We start from the raw sequence: 14,415 nt of genomic DNA on the forward strand, positions 1-14,415 counted from the left end.
AATGACGATGGCACAGGATAGGACAGGGCTCAGATCTGTTGCTCATAAGGTCGCTACGGGTCATACTTGACTTGACAGCACCTAACAACAACAACATACTCTATGAGATGAAAAAAAAAATTAGTAGCACAAAGGTGCTGTGGGGATGAAATGGCTCTAAACCTTGATGTGGTTATGGTTATAAGAATCTACCCATGTGGAAAAAAACGACATAGAACTACACACATGCAAACACTTTGCAAGACACACATACATCATACCAATTTCCATTTCCTGATTTTGATATCAGACGATAATTTCATGGGACTGTAACCCTAAGGGAAAACTAGCTGAGGAGTACCCAGGACCTCTCCGTACTATTTTTGTAACTTCCTATGAATACATCTGGAAGCAGGAGCGGCATCCACTTCTGAAATGACTTGCCTCTGGAAACTCTATGTACGAACAGAGCTCAGGCCATTCGTTCATAGGGTCGCTATGAGTCAACTACGACTCGACGGCATCAAACAACAACAACATGAATACATAGATAATGTATCGCCATTGAGTCAACCCAGGCTCACAAAGACCACGTAAGACAGAGCAGAACTGCCTCAGGAGGACTGGGGGGCTGCCGTCTTAACAGAAACTGGCTGCTACATCTCTCCCCCGGGGAGCAGCTGTGAGTTCAAATCACTCATCTTTCAGTTAAAAGCTTAACCAGTACACCAGCAGGGCCTCTAGATAAATATATAATTATTTAAAAACAAAAAAGTTTCAAATAAAATAAGAGTTGAAAGTATTCCCTAATCAAATTTCCCTTCATAACTACTCTGCAGTAAGATAGAACGATCTGCTTCTCATACGCAGAAAGCTTCTGTATTCTCTTTCACAGCTTCACAATTCTTCCACTTCAACAGTTCCATGTAGCTATGTTGTTGCTGTTATGTATCATTGAGTCGCCTGTGACTCACAGTGACCCTATGCACAACAGGCCTGAACCCTGCTCTATCTTGAGCCAACTTCACTGTCTCAGACACACTACCCCAGCACTGAGTCAATCCATCTCATCTGAGGTCTTTCTCTCTTTTGCTTTCCCTCCATCTTTCCAGCACAAAGTCCTATAGCTCTCTCCCTATAATTTCTGCCTTTACCCATGATTATTTGTTTATACTTTTTGTTATTGTAAATAGTATAAAAATTATTGTAAATAGTTACCATGAATCATACATACATCATTTTATCCACTGTTTCTATGACTATATTTGCACAAAGTCATTGGGGTGGGAAAACCAGTTTTCTTAATAACTATGCTGCATTGGTATAACCCACTGCTGTGGAGTCGGTCCAATTCACAGCAATTCTGTTGGTTTCTAAGGCTGTATCTTTATAGGAGGAGACTGTTCATCTTTCTGAGGGGCTGGTAGTTTTGAACTGCCAACCTTTCAGTTAGCAGACATGCTATGAACTATGCTACCAGGGCTCTATATCTAAAGCTATGCTGTTGTTATTGTTGTTAAGTGCTGTCGAGTCATAGGCGACTCATAGCGACCCTATGAACTGAGTCCTCGACACTTGCGTGACTTTCATCCTTGCTCCAGGGTTTCCGGAGGCAAGCTATTTACGGAAGTGGATGCCACTCCTGCTTCCAAGTCTGTTTTAACCGGGGAGCCCCACTAAACGCTGTCCGCCATGGGTAACCATTATCGCATTTGACATGTCAGTGTTACAGTGTTCAGCTTCATAGTGGCCACAAGTTACCTCTGTACAGCAAGTGGACACCCCAGGGCTATACGACCTAGAAGAATGTTTCATCAAAAACAATTAAAGACAGGCCTTAGGGCCGTGGATTTGAGTCACTCACCTTTGGATTGGTAGCATCACTTTCAGTCCACTAGGCCAACTGTCTATCTCTACGTTGTTAAGTGCCGTTGAGTCGTAGGTGACTCATAGTGACCCTATGAATGAAAGTCCATATACAGCTTATGCTGTAACATAAGCAAAATATATTTCCCCCCAAAAGCCTCAGAATTCTGTAAATAGCTACTTATCCACACATTCTCAATGACAAGAAGAAAAGTTTTACTCCACTACAAATTATGCAACTATTCAACATAAATAAAACGTTTCTATTTGATTCATTTAACTAATGATTCATCTGTTGATGTTGATTTAAAAGGTTTTTAACTTTTTACTTAATTCTTTTGTGTGTGTGTGTGTGTGTGTGTGTGTGTGTGTGTGTGTGTGTGCCATCAAATCAGATCTGACTGGTACAGGAGGAGATGGCCACTCCATCTCCGGCAGAGCATCTGGTGGATTCAAACCGCATATCTCTGGGATTGCTGTGCAGCTTCTTGCCACTAGGCCACCAGAGCTCCCCTGAGGTTTTTATTTTTGAAGAAACACTCCAGAGATAATGTGATTAGATTTTGTTTTCTGAAACACACACTGAGTTTGGTTGGTGTATCTACTGTGAGCAACAAAGTCAGTCTTGAGACTAAGGTGTGCCTGTTCCAGGCCATAGTCTTTGCAATTGCTTGCTATATGTCAGAAAGCTAGACAATGACTAGGGATGATGGAAAGAGAATTGATGTCTTTGAGTTGTGGTGCTGGAGAAGAGTGTTGAGTATACCATGGACTGCTAAGAGAACAAACAGGTTCATCCTGGAGAGAACGAAACCAGGTCCTCCTTGAAGGCAAGGATTCTGAGGCTTCATCTGACAAACACTGGGCATGTTGCAAGGAGAGACCAGTCCTTTGAGTGTGACATCATGCTTGGGAGGGTGGAGGGAACCGCACAAGAGAAGAAGAACCTCAATGAGATGGACTGATTCAGTGTCTGGGGTAATGGGGGTGTAGGTGTGTCAGAGACAATAAAGTTGGCACAGGATAGAGCAGGGTTCAAGGCTATTGTACATAAAGTCACTAGGAATCGCAAGTGACTCAACGGCACACATCAACAATCTACTGTGAATCCAGAAAGTTACCTTCTCATTTCAGTGCTACAAATGTGTTAAATGTAATGGCTTTCCTGCAACCAAAATCATATTTTTTAAAAACCCTGTCATGTGATCTCCAGCCAAAGGTTTGGGACATTTAAAAGTTTCCTTTTTGTGCCAGAACATGGAGCATTTTACTCATCCTCCAAAAGTTCAAGGTACAGTGCTGCGTGTGGGGGAAGCTTTCTGGGCAACCTCTCTGTTTTTCAGCCTTTGTTGCCTCGAAGCCAAAATGTGGGCTTTCAGTTTGAGTTTTGCAACCCACAAGAAATGTGGGGAAGGCCAAGAGCATAAGTGTGAATACTTCTGTTAGGCTCCACACACCATGAGTCACTGTCGCCACTCTGGCTTCTGTCCCTTCTGCTGCTTGAGACAGACTGGTGGTCATGTCAAGCTGGGAACATGAAGCCACACCCGAACGGCCTTCCCTGAGGAACCCTTTAAAAGAATCTGTCGAGATGGCAGTAGAAAGAACTCACGTGGTTGTGGAGAAACTGGAACCCTGATTCACTGTTGGTGGGAGTGTAAAATGGTGCAACCCCTGTGGAAAGCAGTATGGCGCTTTCTCAAAAAGTTGCAAATAGAGATACCATTTGACCCAGCAATTCCACTACTGGGAATATACCCTGACGAGACCATAGCTGACATCCAAGCAGATATATGCACACCCATGTTTATTGCAGCTTTGTTCACAATAGCAAGGAGTTGGAAACAACCTAAGTGCCCATCAACAAACGAATGGCTAGAGAAGCTGTGGTATATTCGCACAATGGAATACTATGCTGCATTAAAAAACAAGGAACTCATGCAATATTATTCAAAATGGTTGACTCTGGAGAACATTATGCTGAGTGAAATATCCCAGTCACAAAAGGACAAATATTACATGATGCCACTGTTGTAGAATGGGACTGTCCTTGGGGTTGGGGAGAGACTGAGTAAGATGGGTTCAAGAATGTATACTGCACTGAAACAGAGGAGGGAGAAAACTGTTTAAAAGAGATATATAACTAGGTATTTCTGTCATCACAGGAGACTAGAGCGAGGGCTACATGGTGGAGGGGACCTGGGGGAGGGTTTGTAAAACAATGAAACAATCTTTTCTTTTACTTTTCCATAATTTTTGGACTCATATACTTATAACTTGTTAGTCAAATTTGTGTCTTCTAGGTTGCAACACCCCCATGATACATCTTCAAGGATATGAACATGTACGGCTAAGCACAATTGATAAAAGTGCATCTAAATTCCAAAATCAATCTCCATAATAGTCTATGTGTTTCCTACTGCCAAAGGGGCCCTTTAGAGTAGTGAGAGAAGATCTTCACCCTGAAACCCACAGCGTTCCTTTTCAGCAGGAAGTAGCTAAGAGAATACGCCATCCCCTTTTCCTTATGACTCAGGGTGAAGTCTCTCTCAGGGAGGAGTGATAGGGAATGGCAAAGGACACACTGACAAAGAAGATTAATCAGAACTGGCTTTGACAAGCACTGTGGCATTTGGACAAGAACAAACTGGGAGGAGGGTAGAGAGAATAGTGCAACAATGAATGAATGGAAACCCAAAATCTCTGTAAATGTTTATGAAAATTAATAAAATATAATTATAGAAAAAAAGAAAGAAAGAACTCACGTGCACATATGTGTGTGCGGAAGTGTGTGAATGAACCCATAGGAAAGCATCCCTGGAAGGGTAAACAGGACACACGCCTGTGTTTATGGAGAGGAAGCAATATGGAAGAGGGGAGAGACTTCCCTTCTCCTTCCTCCAACTTTTATTATTAAACTCAAATATCCAGAAAAGGTAAAAGGATAGTGCAATGAATCCTCAGCACCTCACCAGCTAGATGCCACAACAGTTACCATCCTGCCAGATTTGCTTTGGCTTTTTATTTGTTTGTTTGCCTTACTTGGTTATAGGCTCACATCTCACAGTAAAATCTTTTAGGCCCTTTCAGTTTTGTCCTCTGAAAACATCATTTATTCCATGAAATAAATTCAGTAGTAATAATGCCCATCTCTGAGAGGAACCATGAAGGTTAAATAGGATGGCCCAGGACAGCATGCCACAGATGCTGTGGTCCTTTTCAGGTTTTTTTTTCATTTACTTTCGGGTTCCCACAGTTACCTCATGACCTTTGACTTGATGACCTTTCAGATCAAACAGACAAGGTTCCAAAGAGTCTGGTGACTTGGAGTCAGTTAACAAGGGTCTGGCTTCCAGGCCTTTTTACAACCCTGTCATTTTTTACTTTTTGGTATCTCTCTACTTCAAAGGCTCCAGGGGAGGCCCAACGTGAAGCCTCACCTGACTCTAACAGGAAGTGGCCAAGCCTCCAGCCACCCTGTCACAGGCCAGCCAGTGAGCAGGGAGGAGGCCAGGGCGACACTAGCCCTCCTGTGGCGGCTCTGAGGAAACTGCTTTGTGCCCACAAACGCACCTCATTGAGCAGACATAATTCTATTTTCTCGCACATGTGTATATCAGAAACTAGAAAATAAATAGAAATTATATTCAGTAGGTGATAAAAACCAACTAATTAGATAATAACTTCTTGTCATGCACCATTTAGTCAGAATCAAATCATAGCGGATCCTCCAGTGAGTCTTCAAAATCAATAAACTACACAGGAGGAGATTGCCCATCTTTCTCCCCATGGAGCAGCTGGTAGATTTGAACTGTGTGCCTATGGGTTGGCAGCCCAACTTTTCACCACTAAGCCACCAGAGCTCTAGATACAAAGTTGTTGTTGTTGTTATTGTTGTTGTTGTTAGGTGCCGTTGGAAATGAGTGTGACTCATAGCAACCCTATGAACAGCAGATCTGAGCTCTGTCCTGTCCTGTGCCATTCTTATGATCTCTGGAACACTGACACCCATTGCTGCAGTCACTGGGTCAACCCACCTGGAGGAGGATTTTCTCCTTCTCTGTCCCTCTACCTTCTTAAGTATGTTGTCCCTTTCCAAGGAATAACCTCTCCTATAGCAACATGCCCAAACTAGGTCTCCAAATATTTAGTAAAAATACTAGTAATCTAATGAGTGCTGGTGGTGCAACAGTTTAGTTGGCTGCTAATTAAAAGGCAGGAACCTGAGCCCACCCAGCACCTGTGGGGGGAAAAGATCTAGTAATCTCCTTCAGTAAAGCTTAGTGCTGAGAAAACCCTCTGAGGCAGCTCTGCTCTGTCACATGGGGCCACTCTGAGTGGAAAACAATGCCAAGCGCCTAACCACAATAACTCCACATGCAATGTCATCTTTACTGAAGAATGTATATAATGTTTTGTTGTTGTTATGTGCTGTCATGTCACTTGCAACTCATAGCAGCCCTATGTACAAGATCCCTAAACCCTGCTCTATCCTGTGCCAACCTCACTGTCTCTGACACACCTTCTCCCACCACCCCAATCACTTAATTGATCCATCTCAATGAGGGTCTTCCTCTCCTGCGCTGTACCTTCATCCTTCCAAATATGATGTCCCTCTCCAAGGACGGAACCCTCCTTGCAACACACCCAAAATATGTCAGACGAAGCTTCAGAATCCTTGCCTTCAAGGAGAAGCCCGGTTTCATCCTCTCCAGGTCAAACCTGTTCGTTTTCTTAGCAGTCCATGGTATATTCAATACTCTTTTCCAGCACCACAGCTTAAAGGCATCAACTCTCTTTCTATCATTGCTAGTCACTGTCCAGCTCTCTGATGCATAGCACACAATTGCAAAGACTATAGCCTGGATCAGGCGCACCTTAGTCTCCAGCCAGACATTGTTGTCCTACAGTATTCTGGAGACATCCCTGACAGCTGACTTTCCTAATGTAATTCATCTCTTGAGTTTCTAGCTGCTGAGGGTTGATTGTGGAACCAAGTAAACTAAAACTGTTAATAATCTTAATCTCATCACTATCTATAATATTGCTGCCAATTGGCCCAGTAGTATATAATAAATATATATATACAATAATGTGCATAATATATTCTTTTATATACATTACATATCATAATAGTGTATATAATATAATACTGTATGATGTATGTAATATAATAATGTATATAATAAATAATGTATCTAGCATATGTTGTATTTATTTGTGTTGGGGACAATACACAGGCATACCCAGAGACACAGCGTCTCTAAGCTTTTGGTTTTTATCACACACTAAAATATATTTAACCAGACTAGCCCCATTCCTAGCCAGCAAGTCCTAGAACTTTCCTAAGCAAACCAGTCAAATTGCTCACAGCCCTATTTGACTCATCCATTGTCCTCTGGGGCCCCAAGTCTTGCTCTCCCTGCCAGCTGCCCATGAACCCAGGACCTCAGTCTAGTCCCTGGAGAGAAACTTACCCGTCCCTTGAGGATGCTCCTTTTGTCTGTTCTGGCTCTGTTGCCGCCACAGAGTGTAGGTCCTGTGAAGCCATGTTTGCTTTCTCTTCCTGTGGGATCCGACTCTACTCAGATTTGACTTTCCTAGAGAAGAGCCCACCTGGCAAGTTAGCATTGGAGCCAAAGTCCTGGGTGCTAGCTGACACCACCAGGAAGCTCTAAGGAGAGCAATAAACTAAAAAACCTCATTGCCATCGAGTGTTCCAACTCATAGCAAGTTTCCAGCAGGTTTCAGAGGCTGTAAAGTGCACAGGAAGGGAACGCCCATTTTTATCCGTGGAGTAGCTGGTGGATTAGAACCACCAGAAGGATGTAGTCTTTGGGTTACTAGTGCAGCTCGCTGTGGCCTATGTCACCAGAGCAGGCCACATTGAGCACCAGTCAGCATTTATAGAGCACTTACGATATACCTTGTACTATGCAAGATGCATGAAGTTCATGATCTCACTTAATCTGATAGTCTTTTTAGCACTCTATAAGGGAGACACTAGTCCCTGGCTTGAGCCCTGCCCTTTGATAAGCTCTCCTTGGAAGGCTTTGAATAATGTCGAAAATCAATCAGTTAATCAGTTAATTAACTAACATGCATATGATACTACATGTTTTAAGCAGGAAGCAATAATAGAAGTATAGATGCAATGAGTAATAAGCTCAAGGTCACAGCAGCAGCAAGTGGCAGAGCTAGAGTGTGTCCACTCCTGCTGATAGAAATAGAACATACTTTTTAAAACTCATCAAAGTCATTGCCATCAGGTTACAGCCAACTCCTAGCTGACCTTTCAGTGGGTTTTCTAAGGCAGTAAACTGCACTGGAAGCGATCACCCCTCTTTACCTTGTGGAGTCACCAGGGGATTCGAACCATCAGAGAGGTGCCACATTTGGGTGAGCAGCTCACCTCCCTGCATACTAGGCTACCAGAGCTCCTCAAACTAGAGTACACACATTTCAAAGTAGAAATGTGTGTGTGTGACATATATTAGCAAGGGTGTGGGGGCAATAGGTACTTTCAGGCACACCTGGTGCAAGGGAGAATGTGGAAAGCAATTTGGCACTTAAGATGCAAATAGTTACTCTGACTTTGAAATTCTGCTTCTAGGAAATCAGCACAGACACACACACATACAAGCGGTTCTCGTGTTAGACGCTGTGGAGCCGCTTCCAGCTTGTCATATAGACAAGGCATTCCACCACACTTCGTTTGTAAATACAAGAAGTGACCAGAATTACAATTAACAGGGGATCAGCCAAGTATATGAGGAAGGACACAGTCACATTTTCAATGCTGTATTACTAAAAGGAGCTCTGGTAGCCTAGTGGCTAGAAGCTGCTGGGCAATCCTTCATGAAGGCAAGCCGTTCGAGGCCACCAGCTCTGCTGGTGAAGGATGGCCCATCTCCTCATAGGCGATTAACTGCCTCAGAAAACGTGCCGGAGGGTTAGCTATGGGTCAGTTCTGACTTTATGGTACACAATAACAACACCACACTCTCATGGCTTAGTGGTTAGGAGCTGCACTGCCATCCCAAAGGCATGTGGTTCAAATCCACCAGCTGCTCTGTGGGCGAAAGGTGGGCAGTCTCCTTCCTGTCAATTTTTTTACCTCTTAAAACCAGCTCGAGGGTCAACTATTGGTTGATTCAGTCTCAATAGAACATACTACCACCACCAAGAAGATGCATAATGGAAATCTATACACTTTGCTCTGCAATGTTATCTAAGGTATATTTTTGTGTGTGTGAAAAATGCTAAGTGCAGGGCAGCGTGCTTGATAAAAGCTATGATTGGAGCCTAAGCGCAAAGTGCTGATTCCAGGCAGTGAAGCATACTCCACCCTTCAGCACACTGAATGCAACTATAAACCTTGGACAGAGTGTGTGGAGCGGCCATGTAAGGGCTCTTAAAAATAAATAGCAGGAAGTAGACTGAGCAAAGGCTGCAATTCAAGGTTCTACCCATCTACACTTACAGGGTTTTCCCCCTGTGGTTGTGTCCTTGTTCAAAGGAACATCTAGCTCAAAACTCAGAAGCATGCATCAGGTTCAGAGAGAAAGCCAATTAAGAGAGCAGTAATTGGGTCTCCTTTGGCTTCTCTCTCTCTACTTTCCCCGGCAGACAGTACCATGGAGGGAAATGGTGGTGGTAGCAGCAGGTGGGTGGGTTGGGAATGTTCAAAACTCAGTGGGAGAAAAACCCTCAAACCCTCAGGGAGGAGTCTTCTCTCTGACCAAATGAGCTGTGGTCCTGAGAGTGGAAAGAATAGGATCTCTATTGCTTTTTATTATTATTCCTTATACTCTATGAACTTTGGTAAATGTCAATAGTTATAGAAAGGCTTCCAGGCCTTTTGTTTTGTTCATAGGGTCACTATAAGCCATGCTCGACTGGAAGGTAATCAACAACAACAATATCGTCTTCTTGGTTTTCTTTTCAATGTTTCTTTCTTTCTCTGTCCTCCAGCAGCTTGGTCCTGGACACAGACATGGTGGTGGGAGGTGGGCAGCAATGCAGGGAAATTAAAACCCTCTCTTTCTCAACAGAGGTCAGGGAGAGAATCTCCAGAGCACGATAAACTGCTGAGGAGATCTTGTAGAAGAAGGATATCAGGAGAATCATCCCACAAAGACAGACATGTATGGGCCCATGTGCTCATCTCCAAGCCACAAGTGTGAATCTGATTCTAAACTGGGCTCCAAGAGGAGCTCCAACTACCCCGCAAGTCCCTGGCTGACCACTGGGTGGCGCACACGCGCGGTGGATCCTAGTAATGTGGGAAAAAACCCACTTTCAAACTGAATTAGCTTGGAAACCGCAACCCTCAGAGGACAGGTTGGCACTTGAAACCTGAAACCTAGTCTGCAATGACCTGCTAAACGTTTTTTTAAGAGTAGTATTCCCTAGCAAGATTGGCAAAGAAATACAGAGAAAAGGAACAAATTTGCCAAAATTAGCAATGTAAGTGGGATATCACTGAAGACCCCACAGACTTGCAAAGGGTGAGTAAATACTGCCAAAAAAAATCAACAGATATACAGATGTAATGGACAAGATGGCATATATGCTTTAGATAAAATTGGAATTATGCTTTAGGCCATTTTTATTTGCTTTAGTAATTGCTTTATTATCATTTTTCAGGGAGCTCTAGTGACGTAGTCAGCCAGGAGGTGTCTCTCTGTCAGTACTTTTGGGGTTTGGGTCACTCTACCAAATAAATAATTACAACTAGGTGAGGTGCTTGCTGAGGGCAAAGGAAATATCAGATGAGCTACAGAAGAAGCTCTAAACGTCTAGGTACTGAACTAAGGACTATAGTCATAACCCGCATACCTTGCACGTTTGCATATTTGATATTAATCATTTATTAGAGATAAGATACAAACATGGCTCGTGCATTTCCCCACACTCGTCTGCCCGGTCTATGGTACCACGGTGGCTGGTGTGTTGCCGTGAGGTGGAAAGCTATGCCACCAGAATTTCAAATACCAGCAGGTCAATATCATGGTGGATAGGCTTCAGCAGAGCTTTCAGACTAAGAAAGATTAAGTAGCAAGCAGGACTGGCCATCTATTTCTGAAATAATGGGCCTTTGGAAAGCCCCACAAATAGCAGCAAACCTTTTTCAATGTAGTTTTAGAAGATGCACCAGTCAGGTCAGAAGGTATTAAATATGTGACCGGAGATGAGCTGCCTTCTCCGTGTAGACTCTACTACAATGGCAAGGATGGAGCAGAGAATTCATCCAAGAAAGGATCTTCATTTACTGATGCACTTAAAGTGACAAGAAACATCCATTTACAATTGGAATGCAGTATGTATGAGTGTAGGACAATGAGAAGTTGTAAGAAAAAAAAAACCGAAACAAGATTCATGAAGACCAGTATGTTGGAGATTTGTAAGCAGAAATGGATTGATATTGGCCATTTTGAACCAATCACATGATTCTTTTTTTTTTTTTTTTCAATCACATGATTCTACTACACTGGGAACAACAACTGGACATAGTATAACAGTCTTCAACAAAAAGAACATTTCAAGATCTATCCTGAAGCATAATGCTGTCAGTGATAGGATAATATCCATATGCATACAAAGAAAATGTGTTAATGCGAGTATTATTCAAATTTATGCTCCAATCAAATTTATGTTCAAATCAAAGATGACAAAATTGAGGATTTCTGTCAACTTCTACAGTCTGCAATTAATCAAACGTGCAATCAAGATGCATCAACAATAACTAGTGGTTAGAATGCAAAAGTTAGGAACAAAAAAGAAAGATGGGTAGTTGGAAAATAATGGCCTTGGTAATAGGAAGGAAGCTGGAGATAGTCTGATAGAATTTTTTTTTCTTGTTGTGTACTGTCGTATTAAATCGGACTGGCACAGGAGGAGACTTCTCTTCCTTCTCCAGCACAGCATCTGGTGGATTTGAACCATGTGCCTTTAGGATTGCAGTGCAGCTTCTTGCCACTAGGCCACAAGAGCTCCCTGCCTGATAGAATTTTGTACAACCAAACCCTTATCCATTGAAAATATCTTTATAGAAAAACATAAACAGAAACTATACACATAGACCTTTCCCAAAGAAGTCAAATCAGCTTCATACATAGAAAAAGATCGTTCAATAGCATCAGTCAGAATAAAGCCAGGAACTAACTATGGTCATATGTCAGGGCCTGGCTAACCTGCAAAGCAGGATCAGCCATGCATGGTAAAAACAGCAGGACCACTCATCTTGGCTTAACCATCCTTTCTACAGTAAACAACTCCAGGAAGCAGTATGCTAATGAATAAGGAGGGACCAAAGGCATCAGAATTCTAGGAATGTGATATACCTTCTTGTTTTCCAATAGATATCATAGGATCATATATATATTTTGCTGAAGATTATCCAAAAACGACTGGAACAGTACATCAGCAGAGAACTGCCAGAAGCCCAGGCTGGGTTTAGAAGGGGTCGTGGTACTAGGGATATTGGGATATTGTTGCTGATGTTAGATGGATCTTAGCTGAAAGCAGAGAATACCAGAAGAATGTCTATCTGTGTTTCATTGATTATGCAAAGGCATTTGACTGCGTGGATCATAACAAACTGTGGCTGACTCTGAGAAGAATGGGAATCCCAGAACATTTAATGGTGCTAATGCGAAACCTATACTTGGACCAAGAGGCAGTAGTCAGAACAGAGCAGGGCAAGACTGCATGGTTCAAAATTGGGAAGGGTGTATGCCAGGGATGTGTCCTGTCTCCATACCTTTTCAACCTGTATGCAGAGCAGATTATCAGAGAGGCTGGGCTCTATGAGGAGAAGCATGGCGTTAGGATTGGTGGACGATCTAGCAACAATCTGCGTTATGCAGATGACACAACCCTGCTCGCTGAAACTGAGGAGGACCTCATGCACTTACTGCAGAGGGTCAAGGCCTGCAGCCTTCAATATGGACTGAGGCTCAATGTCAAGAAGACAAAAATTCTCACCACTGGACCAATCGGTAGCATCAGGATGGATGGTGAAAAGATTGAGATTGTTCACAACTTCAGTTTGCTCGGCTCCACAGTCAACACTCTTGGCACCAGTAGCCAGGAAATCAAAACACGTATTGCGATGGGAAAGTCTGTGGTTAGGGACCTCTCTAAAGTACTCAAGAGCAACAGTGTCTCTCTGGAGACTAAGGTGCACCTGATACAGGCCATGGTTTTTGCAATCACTTGTTATGCATCAGAGAGTTGGACAATGACTAGGGAGGATAGAAGGAGAATTGACGCCTTTGAGCTGTGTTGCTGGAGAAGAGTACTGAATGTACCATGGACTGCCAAGAAAACAAATAGATTCATCCTAGAGAAGGTTAAACCAGGCTGCTCCTTGGAGGCAAGGATTCTGGGGCTTCGCCTGACATACTTTGGACATGTTGTAAGGAGAGACAGGTCCTTGGAGAGGGACATCATGCTTGGTAGGGTGGAGGGACAGTGCAGGAGGGGAAGACCCTCTATGAGGTGGATTCATTCAGTGACTGGGGTAATCGGGATGGGTGTGTCAGAGGCAATGCGATTGGCACAGGATAGAGCAGGGTTTCGGGCTGTTGTACATAGGGTCCCTATGAGTCGTAAACGACTCGACGGCACCTAACAACAACAACATCATAGGATATCCCGGAAGACGTCTTCGTTTTGTGTTAAGGTCTGGGAATGTTTGATCTACCAATCAACATCTCTGGACAGATAAGAGATAATACAATTACCCCTACAGGCATGTTCCTAAGACATGTGTGTGTGTGTGTGTATACCCTTGCCAGAATATTAAACTTGCTATTTGTCATCAGCAATTAGCTTCTCCACATCTTCATTTCAACCTGGTGCCTCCTTTTGGTGGAATTCTCCCGACATATCGGGGCTGGATCCCCGATAGTCATAGGCAAGCTACAAGCAAGCCACTAGCTCACAGGAAAGCTCAAATTGAAGCTGAAGAAATCGAAAGCAAGTTCATAGCAGCCAGAAGAGAACTTTGCATGTATCCCACTTGAATTTAGAAACTGTTTATATGATTGGAGTATTGAACACAAATAACCAAAAACCAGATGAGTTATGGAATGGCAGTAAGACCATAATCCATGAAGAAAGAAAAAAGTTATTAAAAAGATCAGAAATAAAGAAAAGACCAAAACAAATGTCAGAAGAGACTCTGAAACTTGCTCTAGAACAGAGAAACTAAAGTGAAAGGAGGAAATAAAGATGTAAGAGAGGTGAACAAATTTCAACAGGCGGCCCGAGAAGACAAATCAAAGCATCATAATAAAATGTGTAAAGACTGAGAGTCAGAAAACTAAAGGGAAGAACACACTTAGCATTACTCAAGGTGGAAAACCCAAAGAAGCAGCTTAAGTCTTAAGTTGTGCAAACACGGGACCCAAGGCAGTGGTCATCAGAATGGCTTCCTTTGGATGGAAGAGAAAGATTGGTGAGAAGGTCTCCAGGGTCACTTCCCAGCAGTTTGAAGCCGAAGCTGCTGATGAGAAGGATGTAGTTGTGAATGATGAAGGGAACTGGGCTCATGCCATTAAA

Source organism: Elephantulus edwardii, unplaced genomic scaffold (assembly GCF_000299155.1).
Source record: "Elephantulus edwardii isolate Elephantulus edwardi_28Jun2011 unplaced genomic scaffold, EleEdw1.0 scaffold00113, whole genome shotgun sequence".
NCBI classification, from domain to species: domain Eukaryota; kingdom Metazoa; phylum Chordata; class Mammalia; order Macroscelidea; family Macroscelididae; genus Elephantulus; species Elephantulus edwardii.